Source organism: Tachyglossus aculeatus, chromosome X1 (assembly GCF_015852505.1).
Source record: "Tachyglossus aculeatus isolate mTacAcu1 chromosome X1, mTacAcu1.pri, whole genome shotgun sequence".
NCBI classification, from domain to species: domain Eukaryota; kingdom Metazoa; phylum Chordata; class Mammalia; order Monotremata; family Tachyglossidae; genus Tachyglossus; species Tachyglossus aculeatus.
This window is the reverse complement of record NC_052101.1, coordinates 13245489-13267683: the sequence shown is the minus strand read 5'-3', so window position 1 is coordinate 13267683 and position 22195 is coordinate 13245489. Positions and strand designations below refer to the sequence as shown.

The 22195-nt window shown below is 44.0% G+C and overlaps 1 pseudogene; it reads left to right on the top strand.

Annotated features, from left to right (window-relative positions):
* Positions 1 to 22195, top strand: part of LOC119949820 — a 29249-nt pseudogene that overhangs the window by 3972 nt on the left and 3082 nt on the right.

The following is a 22195-nucleotide window of genomic DNA, read 5'->3' as shown; positions in this document are numbered from 1 at the left end:
TTAGTCCAGTGCTCTGCACATAGTAAGCGCTCAATAAATGCGATTGACGATGATGATGATGACCATATTCGGAATCAGGTGTCCACTTCACAAGCAAGTGAAAAGCAGCAGGGAGCGGAATGGGATAAGCAACTTTTGGGGGGAACTGTCTTTGGGAAATGACAGCTAAAGGCAAAAGGCAACGAGGCAAGGAGGCAATGATGGAGAGGGACTTAAAGCAGGAGAAAGGCACAGATATTAAAAATAAAAGAAGGTCAATTTCCTCTGAAATAATGTTTCGGGTGTTCGGAAGAAACGAATGTTCCCCAAACCACACAGAATATCATGAACGTTTTAATGCGCTGTAGGACCTAAACCCATTCAGAAGAAAAAATAAGTGATTCTCCGTGCTAGTCCTGAATGCTGATTTGGATGTCTGAGATGTACTCTGCAAGCTAAGCTTCTCATGGTCAATCAATCAATCGTATTTATTGAGCACTTACTGTGTGCAGAGCACTGTACTAAGCGCTTGGGAGGTACAAGTTGGCAACATATAGAGATGGTCCCTACCCAACAGTGGGCTCACAGTCTAGAAGGGGAAGACAGAGAACAAAGCAAAACATATTAACAAAATAAAATAAATAGAATTGGTCACCCAAGGGTGGTGGTAAAAGACACTGGGGAAATGTGAGAAGAGTAGTGACTAAACCCAATAAGCTGAGAAACAGTGAACACGTTTTACTAAATCAAATGAACTCTCCCAAGCGCTTAGTATAGTGCTCTGCACACAGTTAAATGTCCAATAAATACCACTGACTGATAGAAATGGTCCTCAGAAGTTAGGGGATAGGGCATAGGCCTGTGGGCTACTGAATTTCTTCTAATCCTACAGCTAGAACCCAGAAAGTAGGTGAATAGAGGTGAAGGGATCATGAGGTCAGGGATATCAGCGTGGCTCAGTCAAAAGAGCACGGGCTTGGGAGTGAGAGGTCGTGGGTTCTAATCCCAGCTCTGCCACTTGTCAGCTGTGTGACTTTGGGCAAGCTACTTCTCTGTGCCTCAGTTACCTCATCTGTAAAATGGGGATTAAGACTCTGAGCCCCACGTGGGACAATCTGATTACCTTGTATCTCCTCCAGTGCTTAGAAAAGTGTTTGGCACATAGTAAGCACTTAACAAATACCATCATCATCATCATATAATCAATTCATTCATTCAATCATATGTATTGAGCGCTTACTGTGTGCAGAGCACTGTACTAAGCGCTTGGGAAGTACAACTTGGCAACATATAGAGACAGTCCCTACCCAACAGTGGGCTCACAGTCTAAAAGGGGGAGACAGAGAACAAAACCAAACATACTAACAAAACAAAATAAACAGAATAGATATGTACAAGTAAAATAAATAAATAAATAGAGTAATAAGCGCTTGGGAAGTACAAGTCGGCAACATATAGAAACGGTCCCTACCCAACAGTGGGCTCAACTGTGTAAGAGGGTATCGTATTCATGGTGATACCAAGGCACCAGGAAGGGTTTACGTGGTGAAAGGCTACAGTGCACAGTAGGAACGGTAAAAGACGAGTTAAAATAACACAAGGCTCCAGAGATAGGTGGGGCATTAAACATTTTGTGCTTTCATCCCACCACCTAATAATAACACTACTACTTCGGTATTTGTTGAGTATTTACTATGTACCAAGCACTTACTGAGAGTTGAGGTAGATACAAGATAATCAGACATAGCCCCTGTCCTACATGGGGCTCAAAGTTTAAGTAGATAGGAGCACAGGGGTTGAATTTACTTTCTCACCATTTTACAGATGAGAAACTGAAGCGCAGAGAAGTTAAGTGAAAGCTGAGTCACAGACAAGTTAAGCGATTTGCTCAAAGTCACAGGGCAGGCAAGCGGTAGGGCTAGGATTAGAACCCAGGTCCCTTGACTTCCAGGTTCGAGATCTCCAACAGATCCTCCCTTCAAAGCCCTACTGAGAACTCACCTCCTCCAGGAGGCCTTCCCAGACTGAGCCCCCTTTTTCCTCTCCTCCTCCCCATCCCCTCCGCCTTACCTCCTTCCCCTCCCTACAGCACCTGTATATATGTTTGTACAGATTTATCGCTCTATTTTACTTGTACATATTTACTATTCTATCTATTTTGTTAATGATGTGCATCCAGCTTTATTTCTATTTATTCTGATGACTTGGCACCTGTCCACATGTTTTGTTTCGTTGTCTGTCTCCCCCTTTTAGACTGTGAGCCCACTGTTGGGTAGGGACTGTCTCTATATGTTGCCAATTTGTGCTTCCCAAGCGCTTAGTACAGTGCTCTGCACATAGTAAGCGCTCAATAAATATGATTGATTGATGGATTGATTGATAGGAACCGTCACTATATGTTGCCAACTTGTACATATGTTGCCAACTTGTACTTCCCAAGCGCTTAGTACAGTGCTCTGCACACAGTAAGCACTCAATAAATACGATTGATTGATTGATTAGTACAGTGCTCTGCACACAGTAAGCGCTCAATAAATATGATTGAATGAATGAATAGGCCACATCGCTTCTCAAGCTTCCAGAGGCAAGAAAGTCTCCAGGGAATGGCCTGAAGTTCTGCTTTGGGCAGTTCTAGCCACAGTAGAAATCTCCGAGACCAAGTCTGTTGTCGGGGGTGTGTGGTGTGTGTGTGTGTGTATCAGTTACCCCCCACACAGTCCCTCAACTCAATTCCACCTTGGTCCCAGCCACCTCCGCCTGTCTGTCTTCCTTTCCTGCACGTTCCACTCTGCTCCCGGAGACTCTGTCACTATTCCACTTTGAGTTTCTGAAAATCTGGTCCTGCTAAATTGTAGGGAGATACCCTAGAACAGAAAGATTCACAAAAGGGCTGGGTTCGCCGTGGGCTGCTTATGGTTTGGATTTGTCACGAAAGACCCTGGTTTCTCTCCTTCCTTGCCTTCCCCTCCTTCATAATAATAATAATAATAATAATGGTATTTGTTAAGCGCTTACTATGTGCAAAGCACTGTTCTAAGCACTGGGGGGGTTACAAGGTGACCAGGTTGTCTCATGGGGGGGGCTCACAGTTTTTATCCCCACTTTACAGATGAGGTGACTGAGGCCCAGAGAAGTTAAGTGACTTGCCCAAAGTCACACAGCTGACTGTCGGTGGAGCTGGGATTTGAACCCATGACTTCTGACTTTAAAGCCCGTGCTATTTCCACTGAGCCATGCTGCTTCATACAACTTTCCTTTTCAGTTTCTCTCCCTTACTTTTCCTTGTTTAAAGTTTAAAAATTTGAGGAGTGCAAGGCCTTGGACTATTTGAAGGAAAGCCTCTCAGCGAACCTGAAGACATGTGCAACCACACACATATTGACTCTCATACCCTTTCAAGGCAGAATTTATAATCTTTTTTTATGGGATTTGTTAAGTACTTACTATGTGCCGGTACTGTACTAAGCACTGGGGTAGCTACAAGTTAATCAGGTTGGACATAGTCCCTGTCCCACGTGGGACTTACAGTCTCAATCCCCATTTTACAGATGAGGTAAGTGAGGCATGGAGAAATTAAGTGACTTGCCCTAGGTCACACAGCAGACAAGTGGCAAAGCCAGAATTAGAACCCAGATCTTTCTGACTCCCAGCCCGTGCTCTATCCACTAGTCCACAGTGCTTCTTAATGAGCATGGCCCTCTTACATTGAATATGGTATTTGGGAAGTACTTTCTCTGTGCCGTGCACTGTACTAAGTGCCAGGATAAAAACAGATTAATTAAGCCAGCTACAGTCTCCGTTCCACACATAGAATTCACAATCCAAAGTGTGGGAAGAATGGGTGTCATTCCCATTTTAAAGATGAGGAAACGGAAGACCAGAGATGTTAAGTGACTTGCCAAAGTCACCCAGCAGACTAGAACCTGTTGGAACTAGAACCTGGGTCGATCAATCAGTGGTATTTTTTGAGCACTTGCTGTGTGTCGATCACTGTACTAAGTGCTTACAGTAAGCGCTCAATAAATACGATTGAATGAATGAATGAATGAATGAATGAATAGTCTCCTCTCTCCCAGGCCACCCAGCATCAATTTCAGAGGCTTTTTTGTGTTGTTCCGCTTTGTTTTTTATACTTGTTAAGCTCTTATTATGTGCCAGGCACTGTACTAAGCGCTAAGGTAGATACAAGCTAATCAGGTTGGACACAGTCCCTGCCCCACATGGAACTTCCCCATTTTACAGATGAGGTAACTGAGGTACAAAGAAATTAAGTGACTTGCCCAAGGTCCCACAGCAGACAGGTGGCAGAGCTGCAATTAGAACCCAGGTCCTTCTGACTCCCAATTCATTCATTCAATCATATTTATTGAGCGCTTACTGTGTGCAGAACACTGTACTAAGCGCTTGGGAAGTACAAGTCGGCAACATATAGAGACGGTCCCTACCCAACTGTGGGCTCCCAAGCCTGTGCTTTATCTACTAGGCCACACTGCTTTTCATGCTTTTTAGGTAATTCACTGAAGAAAATCAGTATTGTGAGAGGCATTTTGGCCTAGCTTTCAAAGACTTGTAATATTATTTGACAGCACAGAACACCACAACTCCATTTAGCAAACAAGCTGCATCCATTACTTCTGCTTGTATAAAAAACTGTCATTTGACTTTTGTTTCTCTTCTTCAAGGCGGAAACAATGTACCAAAATGTGCCGATGGTTGAGATTGATGGGATGAAATTGGTCCAGCCCAGAGCCATTCTAAGCTACATCGCTGTAAAATATAAGTTGTATGGGAAGGACCTGAAGGAGAGAGCCCTTTACAGTAATCTTGCCCCATCCCCATAGCCTCCCATACTTCCAGAGCTTAGAACAGTGCTCTGCACATAGTAAGCGCTTAATAAATGCCATAATTATTATTTCAAAAATACACTACTACTTCCAGTCAAATTAAGGAGGGTGGGCCCAGACTGAGCCCCCTCCTTCCTCTCCCCCTCATCCCCCTCTCCATTCCCCCCCGTCTTACCTCCTTCCCTTCCCCACAGCACCTGTATATATGTATATATGTTTGTACATATTTATTACTCTATGAATTTATTTATTTTACTTGTACATATCTATTCTACTTATTTTATTTTGTTAATATGTTTTGTTTTGTTCCCTGTCTCCCCCTTCTAGACTGTGAGCCCACTGTTGGGTAGGGACTGTCTCTATATGTTGCCAACTTGTACTTCCCAAGTGCTTAGTACAGTGCTCGGCACACAGTAAGCGCTCAATAAATGCGATTGATTGATTGATTGGAACTCTGATTTAGAATTCACTAGAAGAGCTGTGACCTCCACTATATTTCTCTACTTTTCAAATAATGCCAAGTTCTAGTGGTGATTCCCCCCCCCCCGCCAAATAATGGCTATGAAAAGGGGATTTTTTTCCCCCTCTATCAGTTTGTTTTGAAAACAGAGTGTGATAGCCCTTGGGTTTTTGGTCTAGATTTCGAACGCCATCTAAATTGTAAGGAAAAAACACCGTGTTTCTACCTTAACATATCATACAAGCAAGGGAAGCAGCATGGCTCAGTGGAAAGAGCCCGGGCTTTGGAGTCAGAGGTCATGGGTTCAAATCCCAGCTCCGCCACTTGTCGGCTGTGTGACTTTGGGCGAGTCACTTCACTTCTCTGGGCCTCAGTTCCCTCATCTGTAAAATGAGGGTTAAGACTGTGAGCCCCCCGTGGGACAACCTGATCACCTTGTAAACTCCCCAGCGCTTAGAACAGTGCTTTGCACATAGTAAGCGCTTAAATGCCATTATTATTATTATTATTGTTATTATTATTAATGTCCACACAAACACACAGCCATGTGTTCACAAAGACCAGACCGTCTTTCTTTCTCCCAGCTGGCACCTTCCCTAGACCAGGAGGCCTTCCCAGACTGAGCCCCTTCCTTCCTCTCCCCCTCGTCGCCCTCTCCATCCCCCTCATCTTACCTCCTTCCCTTCCCCACAGCACCTGTATATATGTATATATGTTTGTACATATTTATTACTCTATTTATTTATTTATTTTACTTTCACATATCTATTCTATTTTATTTTGTTAGTATGTTTGGTTTTGTTCTCTGTCTCCCCCTTTTAGACTGTGAGCCCACTGTTGGGTAGGGACTGTCTCTATATGTTGCCAACTTGCACTTCCTAAGTGCTTAGTACAGTGCTCTGCACACAGTAAGCGCTCAATAAATACGATTGATTGATTGATTGACAGATGTGCATATGCATGTGTGCACGCACGCACGCACACACACACACACACACGTCCTCACTCCCCAATCCCCCCACTTCTTTCTCTCCTCCCTCCCTCTAGTCCCCAACAAGAATCCCCTGATTCCCGGTAAACACAGACCACGTTTGTTAACTCTGAGCCCTGTGTTCGAGGGCCTTTGGAAGCCTGGACCATTACAAGTTGCTTCGTCCTTGGTTTGTCATTTCTCCTTACAGATTTTAGGGACCTGAAACACAATCACAAGTTTTCAAATACAAGGGACAATTCTGAAACTATCCTATGATCTGTTTTCTGCTGTAAAATTTGCAATAACTTGTGAAAATGGCAGCTTTCTCTTTTTCCCCGCTTTATAAAGACCTACTGATCTGGGACTACAGTGTTTGTCTCCCCCAGATGGAAAAAGCGGAGGAATGGCAAGTCTCAAGAGGAAATTTAACCATTCCATACCCTACCTGTCTCTGTCTCTCTCAATCGATAATATTAATTGAGCTCCAGCTGCATTTAGACCACAGGAAAAAACGCTTCAGCGAGCCCAATAATAATAATAATAATAATAATAATAATAATAATAATAATGGCATTTGTTAAGCACTTACTACGTGCAAAGCACTGTTCTAAGGGCTGGGGTAGGTACAAGGTAATCAAGCTGTCCCACAGGGGGCTCACAGACTTAATCCCCATTTTCCAGATGAGGTAACTGAGGCACAGAGAAGTGACATCCCCAAAGTCACACAGCTGACAAGTGGTGGAGCCGGCATATGAACCCATGACCTCTGCCTTTTAAGCCTGGGCTCTTTCCACTGAGCTACACTGCTTCCAATAGAATTAGCAGACATAATCCTTGCCCTCAAGGAGTTTACACTGTAGTTTACAACCTCCTGCCAAAAAAAAAAAAACAATTTCTGTGGCCACAGTCAACAGTGGAGGTCACTGACAGGCAACTCTGTGAGCATGCCAACCTGAGAGACAATATTTGCCTGCTGAAATAAACAAGGCTGCCCATCCACTCGAAGGTAAGTTTCAAGGCGAAATTTGAACAAGAAAGAAATCATTTGCCTCCATTTGTTTCTGAGAGGTAGCTCAACTGATCAAGTGGCTGACATATACTCCACTGACATTGACTCTAGTGGAATTTCAAGTAAAGGGCTTTAAGAAGAGCCAGGGTGGTCTAGTGGATAGACCACCACCAGCCTGGGAGTCAAACGGAAATGGGTTCTAGTTCCACCTCTGCCATTTGTCTTCTGTGTGACTGGGGGCAAGTCACAACTTCTCTGTGCCTCAGTTCCCCCATCTGTAAAATAGGGATTAAAACTGTGAGCCCCATGTGGGACAGGGACTGTGTCCAACCGGATTACTTTGCACCTACCCCAGTACTTGTCCCTGGCGTGTAGTAAGTGCTTAACAAATACCATAAAAAGGAAAGTTCCCAAATGTCATTTCAATCATCCTTCATCTTCCCGTTGGAAGTAGAGCTCTGGGCTGGATAGAACCAGGATCTGGTCCAGGATGACATTGCTTGTGATCTTTTGAGCCTCTCCTCTCGACTTTTTCCCCAAGTGAATGAAGCATTTTCAGAGAGACACTCAGCTTCCTGGAGTGGGATAAACAGGAGCTACTGAGCTAAATCTCTTTGCACAAAAGGGAAATTTTTCCTCAATTCGGTGAATTTTTACATCAGGTGCTTTATTTTCCAGTATTGACATGTACGTGGAAGGGATGAGGGATCTGAGCGATATGATTATGTTCTTTCCCCTCTCGCTGCTCGAGGAGAAGGAGATTAATCTTGCCTACATCGTTGAGAAAGTCACTACCAACTTCTTTCCGGCCTATAAAGAGGTATTTGCAGTGGCCCTTCATTTCCTGGCTCTGCCAGTCTCCCGCGATCCCCAAGCAGGGAAAATACCAGGGCCCCAGTCTATCAGGTCCTGGACCTCCAGTCAGCCCCAATGGCTAAAGTTTTCTCCAACTTGCTAAAAGCTTCTTTTACTGCTCAGCCGCTGTCCTTGGGCAAGGCAGAATTGAAACAGAAAGTGTGACTCAAAATTAAGTCTTTAGAGGACTTAAATATCTTTCTTGCCAATATTTCTGCAACCCAAAGAACGCTAAAGTTACCCAATAACAAAAGAAAACATTCTGGGGGGGGGAAAAAAAGCAAACTTGTCCAATCCAGATGCCCTCTATTATTTCATTGTCCTCATCCTATCCCCAGTCATCAATCTATGAATCCATCAATGGTACTTATTGAGCACTTACTATGTGGAGAGCACTGTACTAAGCACTTGGGAGAGTACAACACAACAGAATTAGCAGACACATTCCCTGCCCATAATGCGATTACTGTCATGAATTGAACTCCTCAACTTTCCTTCCAAGTTCGCTCCTCCACCAACTTTGCCGATTACACTAGACACCTCCACTAACCTCTCTGCTTCCAAAGCCCATGACTGTGGCATTATCCTTAGGAAACTAAACAAACCCTATTGCTTATACACTAATTTGTGACCATGTCCCCTTTTCTTTCTTCCTCCTATAATTTGAGTGTCTATCTCTCCCTGCTATATTGTAAATTCCTTTGGGGTTGGTAACATGGCTACTAATTAATGATTGTGGCATTTGTTAAGTGCTTACTGTGTACCAGCCAATGTACTAAGCGCTGGAGGCACTGTACTAAGTGCTTGTACTCTTTCGACCACTTAATACAGTGCTGTACACCCGGTAGGTACTCAATAAAGTCCACTGACTAATAATAATAATAATAATAATAATAATAATAAAAAAAATGGCATTTGTTAAGTGCTTACTATGTGCAAAGCACTGTTCTAAGCGCTGGGGGATACGAGATAATCAGGTCCCACGTGGGGCTCATGGTCTTAATCCCCATTTTACATATGAGGTAACTGAGGCTCAGAGAAGTTAAGTGACTTGCCCAAGGTCACACAGCAGACATGTGGCGAAGCCAGGATTTGAACCCCTGACCTCCAACTCCAAAGCCCGTGCTTTTTCCACTGAGCCATGCTGCTTCTCCCAATCTGAGAGCAGCACACCCGAAATTTCCCAATGCAATTTTCATTAGGCTACCTGCCTCTTACAATAAATGTTTTCTTGATCAACTGCATGTTCTACATTTCCTTTGTTCTTCGGTTGAAATGAAATAGTGCAAGACCGTGGGACTTAATTCAGGCAAGCAAAAAAGTGGACAAATCAAGTTTTACTTTTTCTGCTTATCCTCTGTCTGACAGGTTTTAAGAACCCACCAACAAGATTTTTCTGGCTGGCAACCAACTTAGCTGGGCAGATGTACAACTCCTTGAAGTCATTTTTAATGATGAAAGAATTGAAGCCTAGCATCGTTTCAGGAATTCCCCTGCTTCGGGTAATTGTCAGCAGATCATGTCAAGTAATGGTACCCCAAAAGCCATGGGTTGTTCCGATTTTTAATATCCCATTTGGTTTAAACAATTAAGGAAGCAGACGAGGTTAGCAGTAGGACCAAACGAAAGAGTCAATATGTTTGTACATATTTATTACTCCATTTATTTATTTATTTTACTTGTACATATCTATTCTATTTTATTTTGTTAGTATGTTTGGTTTTGTTCTCTGTCTCCCCCTTTTAGCCTGTGAGCCCAGTGTTGGGTAGGGACTGTCTCTATATGTTGCCAATTTGTACTTCCCAAGTGCTTAGTACAGTGCTCTGCACATAGTAAGCGCTCAATAAATACGACTGATGATGATGATGATGATGATGGAGCCGACAACTTACCGAGTGACCAGTTTACTGAATGATCAGTAGGAGTTGATGGCGCTCCCAGATACAGTAATAATAATTGTGATATTTGTTAAGTGCTTACTATGTGTTGGCCACTGTACTAAGCACTGGGGCAGATACAAGACAGTCAGGTCAGACACAGTCCCTTATAATAAATAATAATAATGACGGTATTTGTTAAGCGCTTCCTATGTGCACAGCACTGTTCCCCCTTTTAGACTGTGAGCCCACTGTTGGGTAGGGACTGTCTCTATATGTTGCCAACTTGTAATTCCCAAGTGCTTAGTACAGTGCTCTGCACACAGTAAGCGCTCAATAAATACGATTGATTGATTGGGGCAGTTACAAGGTGATAATAATAATAATAATAATAATGGCATTTATTAGGCGCTTACTATGTGCAAAGCACTGCTCTAAGCACTGGGGAGGTTACAAGGTGATCAGGTTGTCCCTCGGGGGGCTCACAGTCTTCATCTCCATTTTACAGACGAGGTAACTGAGGCACAGAGAAGTGAAGTGACTTGCCCAAAGTCACACAGCTGACAGTTGGTGGAGCCGGGATTTGAACCCATGACCTCTGACTCCAAAGCCCGTACTCTTTCCACTGAGCCACGCTGCTTTATACCACCAGGTGCTCACACGCTCCCTATCCAGCTGCAGTTCATTCATTCGATCGTATTTACTGAGAGCATACTGTGTGCAAAGCACTGTACTAAGTGCTTGGGAGGGTACTTATCTTGTGCCCTTGGTCTCACAAGAGAGGGAAGGGGTGGCATGCCCAGATGATTTTGGTCATGGAGGCAAGAGCTGTAGTGTAGGGCAGACTGAGCACTTAATACAGTGCTCTGCACACAATAAGCGCTCAATAAATACGATTGAATGAATGAATTATCGAGTGGTGAGCAAATGGTGGCTCTCACATGGAAAGTTGGAAGATTTTGGTCCAAGCACATTCATGCTGCTCTCTGCTCTCTCTCCCTCCCTTCAGGCTCGTGTCTCCTCCTGCCTTCAGGACCCACTGTTGGGTAGGGACTGTCTCTATATGTTGCCAACTTGTACTTCCCAAGCGCTTAGTACAGTGCTCTGCACACAGTAAGCGCTCAATAAATACGATTGATTGATTGATCTCCATCTGGATGTCTGCCTGCCATCTAAAACTCAATACGTCCAATATTGAACTCCTTATCTTCCCTCCCAAACCCTGCCCTCTCCCTGTCTTTCCCATATTTGTTTTGTTAAGCACTTACTATGCGCCAAGCACTGTTCTAAGCGCTGGGGAGGTTACAAGGTGAGCCCATGTGGGACAGGGACTGTGTCCAATCTGTTTAGCTACCCCAGCACTTAGTACAGCATCTGGCACAGTAAGCATTTAAAAAAATAAATGGTATTTATTGAGTGAATACTACGTTCAGAGCACTGTACTAAGTGCAGTGCTCTGCACACAGTAAGCGCTCAATAAATACAATTGATTGATTGATTGATCTCCATCTGGATGTCTGCCTTCCATCTAAAACTCAATATGTCCAATATTGAACCCCTTATCTTCCCTCCCAAACCCTGCCCTCCCATATCTTTCCCATGTCTTTCCCATATTTGTTTTTCCCATATTTGTATGTCTTTCCCATATTTTCCCATGTCTCCCTGTCTTTCCCATATTTGTTTTGTTAAGCACATACTATGCGCCAAGCACTGTTCTAAGCGCTGGGGAGGTTACAAGGTGAGCCCATGTGGGACAGGGACTATGTCCAATCTGTTTAGCTACCCCAGCACTTAGTACAGCATCTGGCACAGTAAGCATTTAAAAAAATAAATGGTATTTATTGAGTGAATACTACGTTCAGAGCACTGTACTAAGTGCAGTGCTCTGCACACAGTAAGCGCTCAATAAATACAATTGATTGATTGATTGATCTCCATCTGGATGTCTGCCTTCCATCTAAAACTCAATATGTCCAATATTGAACTCCTTATCTTCCCTCCCAAACCCTGCCCTCCCATATCTTTCCCATGTCTTTCCCATATTTGTTTTTCCCATATTTGTATGTCCTTCCCATATTTTCCCATGTCTCCCTGTCTTACCCATATTTGTTTTGTTAAGCACGTACTATGCGCCAAGCACTGTTCTAAGTGCTGGGGAGGTTACAAGTTGAGCCCATGTGGGACAGGGACTATGTCCAATCTGTTTAGCTACCCCAGCACTTAGTACATCATCTGGCACAATAAGCATTTAAAAAAATAAATGGTATTTATTGAGTGAATACTACGTTCAGAGCACTGTACTAAGTGCAGTGCTCTGCACACAGTAAGCGCTCAATAAATACAATTGATTGATTGATTCTACTACTACTGCTGCAGCTCCTACTACTACTTCTCTTACTATGACTTCCACTTCTGCAACACAGTTTACTATTTACTATTCTATTTATTTTGTTAATGATGTGCATCTAGCTTTACTTCTATTTATTCTGATGACTTGACACCTGTCCACATGTTTTGTTTTGTTGTCTGTTTCCCCCTTCTAGACTGTGAGCTCGTTGTTGGGTAGGGACCGTCTCTGTATGTTGCCAACTTTTACTTCCCAAGCGCTTAGTACAGTGCTCTGCACACAGTAAGTGCTCAATAAATACGATTGAATGAATGAATGCTTGGAGGAGTATAAAATAACAGAGGCGAAAGAAACGTTTCCCAAACTTCCCCCCTTGTCCACCTTCACCCACCATTTTTGAGTCCTACTTCGAGGTAAATTTTTGTTGTAATCTACGGTGTTAATTCTATGACTTATTTCGGTTGTGCTGTTTCACATTCAGGGATTCCAAACCAGAGTCAGCAACATTCCAACAATTAAGAAATTCCTGCAACCTGGAAGCTTGAGGAAGCCAGCAGTGAATGGAAAGTCTCTTGAGGTCATAAAAAAGATTTTCAAAATGGAAAAAGGTTTATGCCTTAAAAATATATATGGGCACTATACTAGCTGAGTACTAAAAGCAGCGTGGCTCAGTGGAAAGAGCCCGGGCTTTGGAGTCAGAGGTCATGGGTTCAAATCCTGGCTCCACCACTTGTCAGCTGTGTGACTTTGGGCAAGTCACTTAACTTCTCTGTGCCTCAGTTCCCTCATCTGTAAAATGGGGATGAAGACTGTGAGCCCCACGTTGGACAACCTGATCACCTTGTATCCTCCTCCCCAGCACTTAGAACAGTGCTTTGCACATAGTAAGCGCTTAATAAATGCCATTATTATTATTATTATTATTATTATTAAGCAGGCTCCTGAGAAGATACAGACATGGTACAATAAATATTGCAATTTTAGATCACAGCAACATCATCAGGAATGCTAGAATATGCTGATATAGTATTCCAGGATATGATGTCTAGAAAATTGACATATAATCAACCATCTGCATTTGATAAAGCTGAAATCCCATCCTAATTATTTGCTGAGTGGTAGAGAGTAAAGCCAAATTAAAAAAAAAAAAACAAATCTCATTTTTCTTGCTCTTTTAGGGTCCTATTTAATTATTAGTAGGCTCTGATTTCATACCGCCTGGGATGTCGGGTTTCTGCCTGGTCCTTCTTGGAATTATTGTAGCACAAATTCCTCACCTGTACCTGCATATCCGCGTGGCTCAGTGGAGAAGAGAACGGGCTCTGGAGTCAGAGGTCATGGGTTCGAATCCCGGCTCCGCCACGTCTGCTGTGTGACCTTGGGCAAGTCACTTAACTTCTCTGAGCCTCAGTTACCTCATCTGTAAAATGGGGATTAAGACTGTGAGCCCCATGTGGGACAAACTGATCACCTTGTATCCACCCCCAGCGCTTAGAATAGTGCTCTGCACATAGTAAGCGCTTACCAAATGCCATCATTATTATTATATCCCGGCTCCTGCTCCCACTGTCCGACAAAGCTTGTGCTCTCATTCGCACAACCGTGCATCTATCTTTTTTCTTTTGTTATTTTTCTTGTTTTTTATTGTTGTCAGGAATGGCACAAAGCTTTATGAGTAAACAATGAGGTTGGATGGATAGATGGGTGGATGGATGGATGGGCAGACCGACAGAGATAAGACATTCAGATGCGCAGGAGGTAGGAGAGCTCATTTGATTTCTTACCGTCTCACTAATGTGTAGTCTTCAGGAAGTCACTGGAGCCTCGCTAAGCCTTGGTTTCCTCACAGGCAAAATGGGTGGCAACAATTTTCTTCAGAGAGTGTAGCCCTGCCCTCAGGTTCTTGGCTGAAAGGCCAGGTGCCATCTGACTACGAGCTGGCATCTTGAAAGGCCAGATTTTGGCTGTGAGAAGAGGCCATCGGCTACAGGCTGTACCGACCGGCCTTCCCCTCCTGTGGAGAAAAGTCGAGGTGATCTCACTCCAACCCAGGAGTAATCCATTAATTCATTCATTCAATCAATCAATCAATCATATTTATTGAGCGCTTACTGTGTGCAGAGCACTGTACTGAGCGCTTGGGAAGTACAAGTTGGCAACATATAGAGACAGTCCCTACCCAACAGTGGGCTCACCGTCTAAATGGGGGAGACAGAGAACAAAACCAAACATACTAACAAAATAAAATAAATAGAATAGATATGTACAACTAAAATAAATAGAGTAATAAATATGTACAAACATATATGCATATATACAGGTGCTGTGGGGAAGGGAAGGAGGTAAGATGGGGGGGATGGAGAGGGGGACGAGGGGGAGAGGAAGGAAGGGGCTGAGTCTGGGAAGGCCTCCTGGAGGAGGTGAGCTCTCAGTAGGGCCTTGAAGGGAGGAAGAGAGCTAGCTTGGCGGATGGGCAGAGGGATTGGGGGCATTCCAGGCCCGGGGGAGGACAGGGGCCGGGGGTCGATGGCAGGAAAGGCAAGAACGAGGCCTAACGGTGAGGAGATTAGTGGCAGAGGAGCGGAGGGTGCGGGCTGGGCTGGAGAAGGACAGAAGGGAGGTGAGGTAAGAGGGGGCGAGGGGATGGATGGACAGCCTTGAAGCCCAGGGTGAGGAGTTTCCGCCTGATGCGCAGATTGATTGGTAGCCACTGGAGATTTTTGAGGAGGGGAGTAACATGCCCAGAGCGTTTCTGGACAAAGACAATCCGGGCAGCAGCATGAAGTTCATTCATTCAATCATATTTATTGAGCGCTTACTGTGTGCAGAGCACTGTACTAAATGCTTGGGAAGTACAAGTTGGCAACATATAGAGACCCCCAGCTCCTCCAGCAGAATCTTCTCCAAAAAAAAGAGGGGTGTGGAGGCAGTGAAATGAGGGAAGTCAGTGTTTATGAGAAACCTGGCGGCCTCCAACAATCGATCTTAGACGCCTAGTCATAAAGCTATCAATAAGTTGGATTTTCTCCTTCAGTGGGTGCCGCTGGCAAAGGATAAAGCAGTACTTCCAATTAATAATAATAGACGGCATTTATTAAGCGCTTACTATGTGCCAAGCACTGTTCTAAGTGCCGGGGAGGTTACAAGGTGATCAGGTTGTCCCACGGGGGGCTCACGGTCTTAATCCCCATTTTACAGATGAGGTGACTGAGGCACAGAGAAGTGAAGCGACTTGCCCAAAGTCACACAGCTGACAATTGGCGGAGCCGGGGTTTGAACCCAGGACCTCTGACTCCAAAGGCCGAGATCTATCCACTGAGCCAAGCTGCTCTCATAACACTTAATCCATTAATTGACAGCATTTATTGAGCGCTTACTGTGTGCATGGCACTGAGTTAAGCGTTTGGGAGAGTACAATACAACAGAGTTGGTAGACATCTTCCCTGACCACTGGGAAAGGGGATGATAAGGGAAGTAACCCCACCCCTACCCTCAAGGACCTTACAGTCTAATGAATGAAGAGCACTGTACTGAGTCCTTGAGAGAGTACAATAGAATTAGAGTTACAGGTGAACTCTACCCTCAAGGAGCTTAGAGTCTACTGTGTCCAGAGCACTGTACTGAGTGCTTGTTTTGGGCGCCCCAGGGAATTGCCCTCCTTTATCACATAGGCACACACACTCCTTGCTTGCAGATATGCACTTACTCATTTGTGCATGCACACTTTCATACCTGCACAAACACACATTATAATAATAATAATGATGGCATTTATTAAGCGCTTACTATGTGCAGAGCACTGTTCTAAGCGCTGGGGAGGTTACCAGGTGATGAGGTTGTCCCACACGGGGCTCACAGTCTTCATCCCCATTTTCCAGATGAGGGAACTGAGGCCCAGAGAAGTGAAGTGGCTTGCCCAAAGTCACACAGCTGACAATTGGCGGAGCCGGGACTTGAACCCATGACCTCTGACTCCAAAGCCCGGGCTCTTTCCACTGAGCCACACTGCTTCTCATTCCCATGTGAGCATTCACATTCCAGCGACGCTTGCACAAAAAAAATTCAGTCCATGTTGCCCACTCCTCAAGAGCCTCCAATGGTTGCCCAACTACCTCCACATCTAACAGAAACTCCCTACCACTTTTTTTAAAATTATGGTATTTGTTAAGCACTTACTCTGTGTCAGGCACTGTACTAAGTGCTGTGGTAGATACAACTAGCTTTTATTAGCTTAACTATTATCTCGTATTAGTTATTAGGTGATTAGCTTGTATCTACTAACCAGGTTGGACCCAATCCATGTCCCACATTTTCCTTAATCCTCATTTTTCAGATGAGGGAACTGAGACACAGAGAAATGAAGTGACTTGTGCCAAGTCACACAGCAGACAAGTGGTGGAGCTAGGATTAGAACTCAGGTCTTCTGATTCCCAGGTCCGTGCTCTTTCCACTGGATGATGTTGCTTCAGTATTTTGGAACCAACTGTGTCGTAAGTCCATGACCTTCTTGTAGACATTTAAAATCTTGCAAAATAAAATACAAAGGACTGGCGGGTTTTGTTTAAATAACTTTTTTCCCTGCCCTGCCCCTTTTGCCCATCCTACCTCCCCCTCACCGTAACATGTAAACCAAAGATCGTTTTTGTCAGAAGACACATGCTGCCTTCACTTCCTACCCAAAAATTCATGGCACACAAAATGGCAACAGTGCCAAGTCGGAGGAAGAAGACTGCCTGAAACAAATAGGTTTACTGGGTGTCAGGAGCAGGGCCAAAAGAAAATTTGCTTTCTTTTATCTGATTATATCAGGTTTAACATTTGAGCTGTGTCCTCCAAGAAGCTCTCCAAGTTCAAATCCAGTCTCACCATCCTAAGAAAGCAATAGCTGCTCCCAATTGGTATCCCTAGCCATTTTCTTTCACTAACAGTTCTCATGCCCTGCATTCACTCAGGAACCTTAAGTACACCGTGTTCTTCGGACAGTCCACAATAATTGCAGCTAATAGCCTCGCCGACTTTGCGTATTTACCAATACAATCTTTCGGGATAACGGCATTTATCCGCTTCACAAGGCCAAGCTCAGTTCTTCTGGGATTGAATTTTAAGAGTTACATTTACCATGGATCGGATATATTTCTCTTACTAATCCTGGAAGTGAACAAATAGGTTAGGTAGCGATTGAATTTGATTCATTCCAGGAGAGTTAGGAAAAATTGTCGCTAATTTTCACTCCGCTGTGGAAAGTTCCTGTCTTAGCTTTTGTTTTCCAACTGTCTCCCCCTTCTAGACTGTGAGCCCGTTGTTGGGTAGGGACCGTCTCTATATGTTGCCAACTTGTACTTCCCAAGCGCTTAGTACAGTGCTCTGCACACAGTAAGCGCTCAATAAATACGACTGAATGAACGAATGAATCCATTTGTTGTTTTTCCTTTCAAGTATGGTTTAAAAGGGAATTTGTTCTGGCACGTTTTACTATTATTTTCACTTTAAAGATACAGAGTAGGATGTCACCCGAATAACTGCTTTATGATGATTTTCGATTTGCCCAAAAAAGCACTCTGGGCTCCCTACACCGGAATCCATCGGCCATACAATCTCCGGGAAAATCTGCAGAATCAGTGTGGAAAATAAATTTTAATGATGATGAAAATGGTTATTTTAAGTGCTTACTGTGGGCTGGGGTAGATACGAGATAATCAGATCATTCATGGATAATAATAATAGTAATGATAATGCTTATTTTGGTATTCGTTAAGTGCTTACTATGTACTAAGAGAAGCAGCATGGCTCACTGGAAAGAGCACGGGCTTTGAAGTCAAGAGTTCATGGGTTCAAATCTCGGCTCCGCCAACTGTCAGCTGTGTGACTTTGGGCAAGTCACTTCACTTCTCTGGGCCTCAGTTCCCTCATCTGTAAAATGGAGGTTAAGACTGTGAGCCCCCCGTGGGAAAACCTGATCACTTTGTAACCGCCCCAGCGCTTAGAACAGTGCTTTGCATGTAGTAAGCGCTTAATAAATGCCATTATTATTATTATTATTATTATTCAACATTGCATTAAGCACTGGATTAGGTTCTAGATAACCTATTAGACTACTACTAGATTAGGGGCCCAGACTGAGCCCCTTCCTTCCTCTCCCCCTCATCCCCCTCTCCATTCCCCCATTTTACCTCCTTCCCTTCCCCACAGCACCTGTATATATGTATATATGTTTGTACATATTTTTTACTCTATTTATTTATTTTATTTGTACATATCTATTCTATTTATTTTATTTTGTTAGTATGTTTGGTTTTGTTCTCTGTCTCCCCCTTTTAGACTGTGAGCCCACTGTTGGGTAGGGACTGTCTCTATATGTTGCCAATTTGTACTTCCCAAGCGCTTAGTACAGTGCTCTGCACATAGTAAGCGCTCAATAAATACGATTGAGGATGATGATGATGATGATGATGATAATCAGTCGAACACAGTCTCTGCCCCGCCCCTCAACCGGGCTCAGGGCCTAAGAGTCGGGGGAGGACCTGTATTTTAACCCTCGTTTTACAGATAAGGAAGCAGAGACACAGGCAAGTGAAGTGACTTACCCAAGGTCACACAGCAGATGCGTGGCAGAGCCGGACTAGAACCTGGGACTCCAGGTTCCCAGCCCCGTGCTCTTTCAATCAATCAATCAATCAATCGTATTTATTGAGCGCTTACTGTGTGCAGAGCACTGTACTAAGCGCTTGGGAAGTACAAGTTGGCAACATATAGAGACGGTCCCTACCCAACAGTGGGCTCACAGTCTTTCCATTGAACCGCCGCTTTCCAACATATCCCTTCCTCAGCATTCCCTGGTAGTTGTCTCCAGGGTGGAGAAAATCTCTGGACAACAAAGGCCGTGAACCCCCAACTTCCCCGGGTCTCCTCCGGGATTAGGCCTGCTTGCCTGTCTCCTTTAGCGGCCCACTGCTCGGAGAATCAATCAATCAATCAATCAATCGTATTTATTGAGCGCTTACTATGTGCAGAGCACTGTACTAAGCGCTTGGGAAGTACAAATTGGCAACATATAGAGACAGTCCCTACCCAACAGTGGGCTCACAGTCCAAAAGGGAGAAGCAGCGGGGCTCAACGGAAAGAGGCCGGGCTTTGGAGTCAGAGGTCATGGGTTCAAATCCCGGCTCTGCCAACTGTCGGCTGTGTGACTTTGGGCAAGTGGCTTCACTTCTCTGGGCCTCAGTTACCTCATCTGTAAAATGGGGATTGAGCCTGTGAGCCCCCCCGTGGGACAACCTGATCACCTTGTAACCTCCCCAGCGCTTAGAACAGTGCTTTGCACGTGGTAAGCGCTTAATAAATGTCATTAAAAAAAAAAAAAACAGCCGGGTCTCCTCCGGCCCAGGTCTCTGCGTGTCAGATCTGCTCTCTGTGTTTAAGACAGCTCGATCATTCCCAGTGTGGTTAGTGAAGCAGCGTGGCCTGACATAGAGCACGGGCCTGGGAATAATAATAATAATATAATAATAATAATATATTATTATATAATATTATACAATATATATTATATTATTATTATTATTATTATACTGTTGGTATTCCTTAAGCACTTACTATGTGCCAAGCGCTAGAGTAGATACAAGTTAATCAGGTTGTCCCCCCGTGGGGCTCACAGTCTTCATCCCCATTTTACAGCTGAGGTAACCGAGGCACAGAGAAGTTAAGTGACTCATCCAAGGTCACATAGCTGACAAGTGGCGGAGTCGGGATTAGAACCTATGACTACTGTCTCCCAAGCCAGGGCTCTTTCCACTAAGCCCCGCTGCCTCTCAGAGGACCTGGGTTCTAATCCCAGCTCGGCCACTAATATGCTGTGTGACCTTGGGCCCGGCACTTCACTTCTCTGGGCCTCACCTCATCTGTAAAATGGGGATTAAGACTGTGAGCCCCATTGCACATAGTAAGCGCTTAATAAATGCTATCATTATTATTATTTGGAACCTGATTAACTTGTATCTACCCCAGCGCTTAGTACAGGGTCTGGCACAGTAAGCACTTAACAAATACCATTAAAAAAATAAACACAACAATAACCACAAACAAAAAACAAAAAAAAACCCACCATGGGGAACGGGTAGCTATTTGGCGGAATATTTGACTCAGACCCAGTTCTCACTTACCAAAATCGCCAATCAGCATGAACAAATTTCACAAACAAAGATTCACGGTCCCTTTTCCCCAAATTCATGCTTTTTAAAATCTTCCCAATCTCTCCTGGCCTCGATAGTTTCTCTCCCCTTCAACAGTTTCCTTCTTCCTTCTATCCCTCGCAGCATGGTGTAGTGCCTAGAGCACGTTTCTGGGACTCAGTTACCTCACCTGTAAAATGGGGATTGAGATTGTGAGCCCCATGTGGGACATGGACTGTGTCCAACCTAATTATCTTGCGACTACCTCAGCGCTTAGTACAGTGCCTGGCACATAGTAAGTGCTTAAGAAATACCATCATTATGCTTTAACCTAAAGCTTAATTCTCTTCTACTCCTCATAGCCTCTGCCCCTTCCCTCTGCAGCAAAGGATTGAGGATCCCTAGACTATTTAATCACTAACCATTTGCCCTCAGTGAGGCTGTATACCACAGCAGACATGATAATAATAATAATAATAATAATAATAATAATAATAATAATAATAATAATGGTATCTGTTAAGCATTTACTATGTGCCAATCACTGTTCTAAGCACTGGGAGAGATACAAGGTTATCAGGTTGTCCCAGGTGGGGCTCAGAGTCTTCATCCCCATTTTACAGATGACGTAACTGAGGCACAGAGAAGTGAAGTGACTTGCCCAAAGTCACACAGCTGGCATGGCGGAGTCGGGATTAGAACCCACGACCTCTGATTCCCAAGCCCGGGCTCTTTCCACTAAGCCACGCGGTTTCTCTGGTCTTTACTGAACAGTGGAAACGGAAGAAATTTAGGGGAAAACATCAAGTCCTCCATTTAGGGTGCATGGGCTTTACACCTTCAGTCAATTTGAGCCCTGAGAACTCTTAAAAAAATAGGCAAAAAAAAAAACCCATCTTGGGTTTTGTTTTTAATGGCATTTGTTAAGCATTTACTTTGTGCCAGGCTTTGTATTAAGCATTGGGGAAGATACAAGTTAATCATTTTGGACACAGTCCCCGTCCCACACAAAGCTTCATTTTACAGACGAAGTAACTGAGGCCTAGAGAAGTGAAGTGACTTGACCAAGGTCATACAGCAGACAAGTGGCGGAGCCAGGATTAGAACCCACGTCCTTCTCTCAGGCCCAAGCTCCGTCCATTGGGCCACACTGCTTCTCAGCTCTTCCGAGTGGCCTTTTGCCGGTCAGAGACAGAAAACTGGGCTATCCTACCCCATTATGGCATTTCTTACGGTCTTTAGTTCACTTACGCGTGTGGCTGAAAACTGCTAAGTAGAAGAATTCCTCGACGGCATTTATCCCTCTGAAAGCAGGGATCTTTGGTTGTGTGTTTAAGATTTCCTAGAACAGGCAGATGCTCTCTACACTCCAGGCTAGCTCCGCAAATTATTTCACATTATTTTTATTTATTTATTTATTTATTTACTTACTTACTTTTATTTATTTATTTATTTATTCATTTATTTACTTATTTTATTTTGTTAGTATGTTTGGTTTTGTTCTCTGTCTCCCCCTTTTAGACTGTGAGCCCACTGTTGGGCAGGGACTGTCTCTATATGTTGCCAATTTGTACTTCCCAAGCGCTTAGTACAGTGCTCTGCACACAGTAAGCGCTCAATAAATACGATTGATGATGATGACGATGATTATCTGCGTATCTTCTTGGGGGACGGACCGGGGTG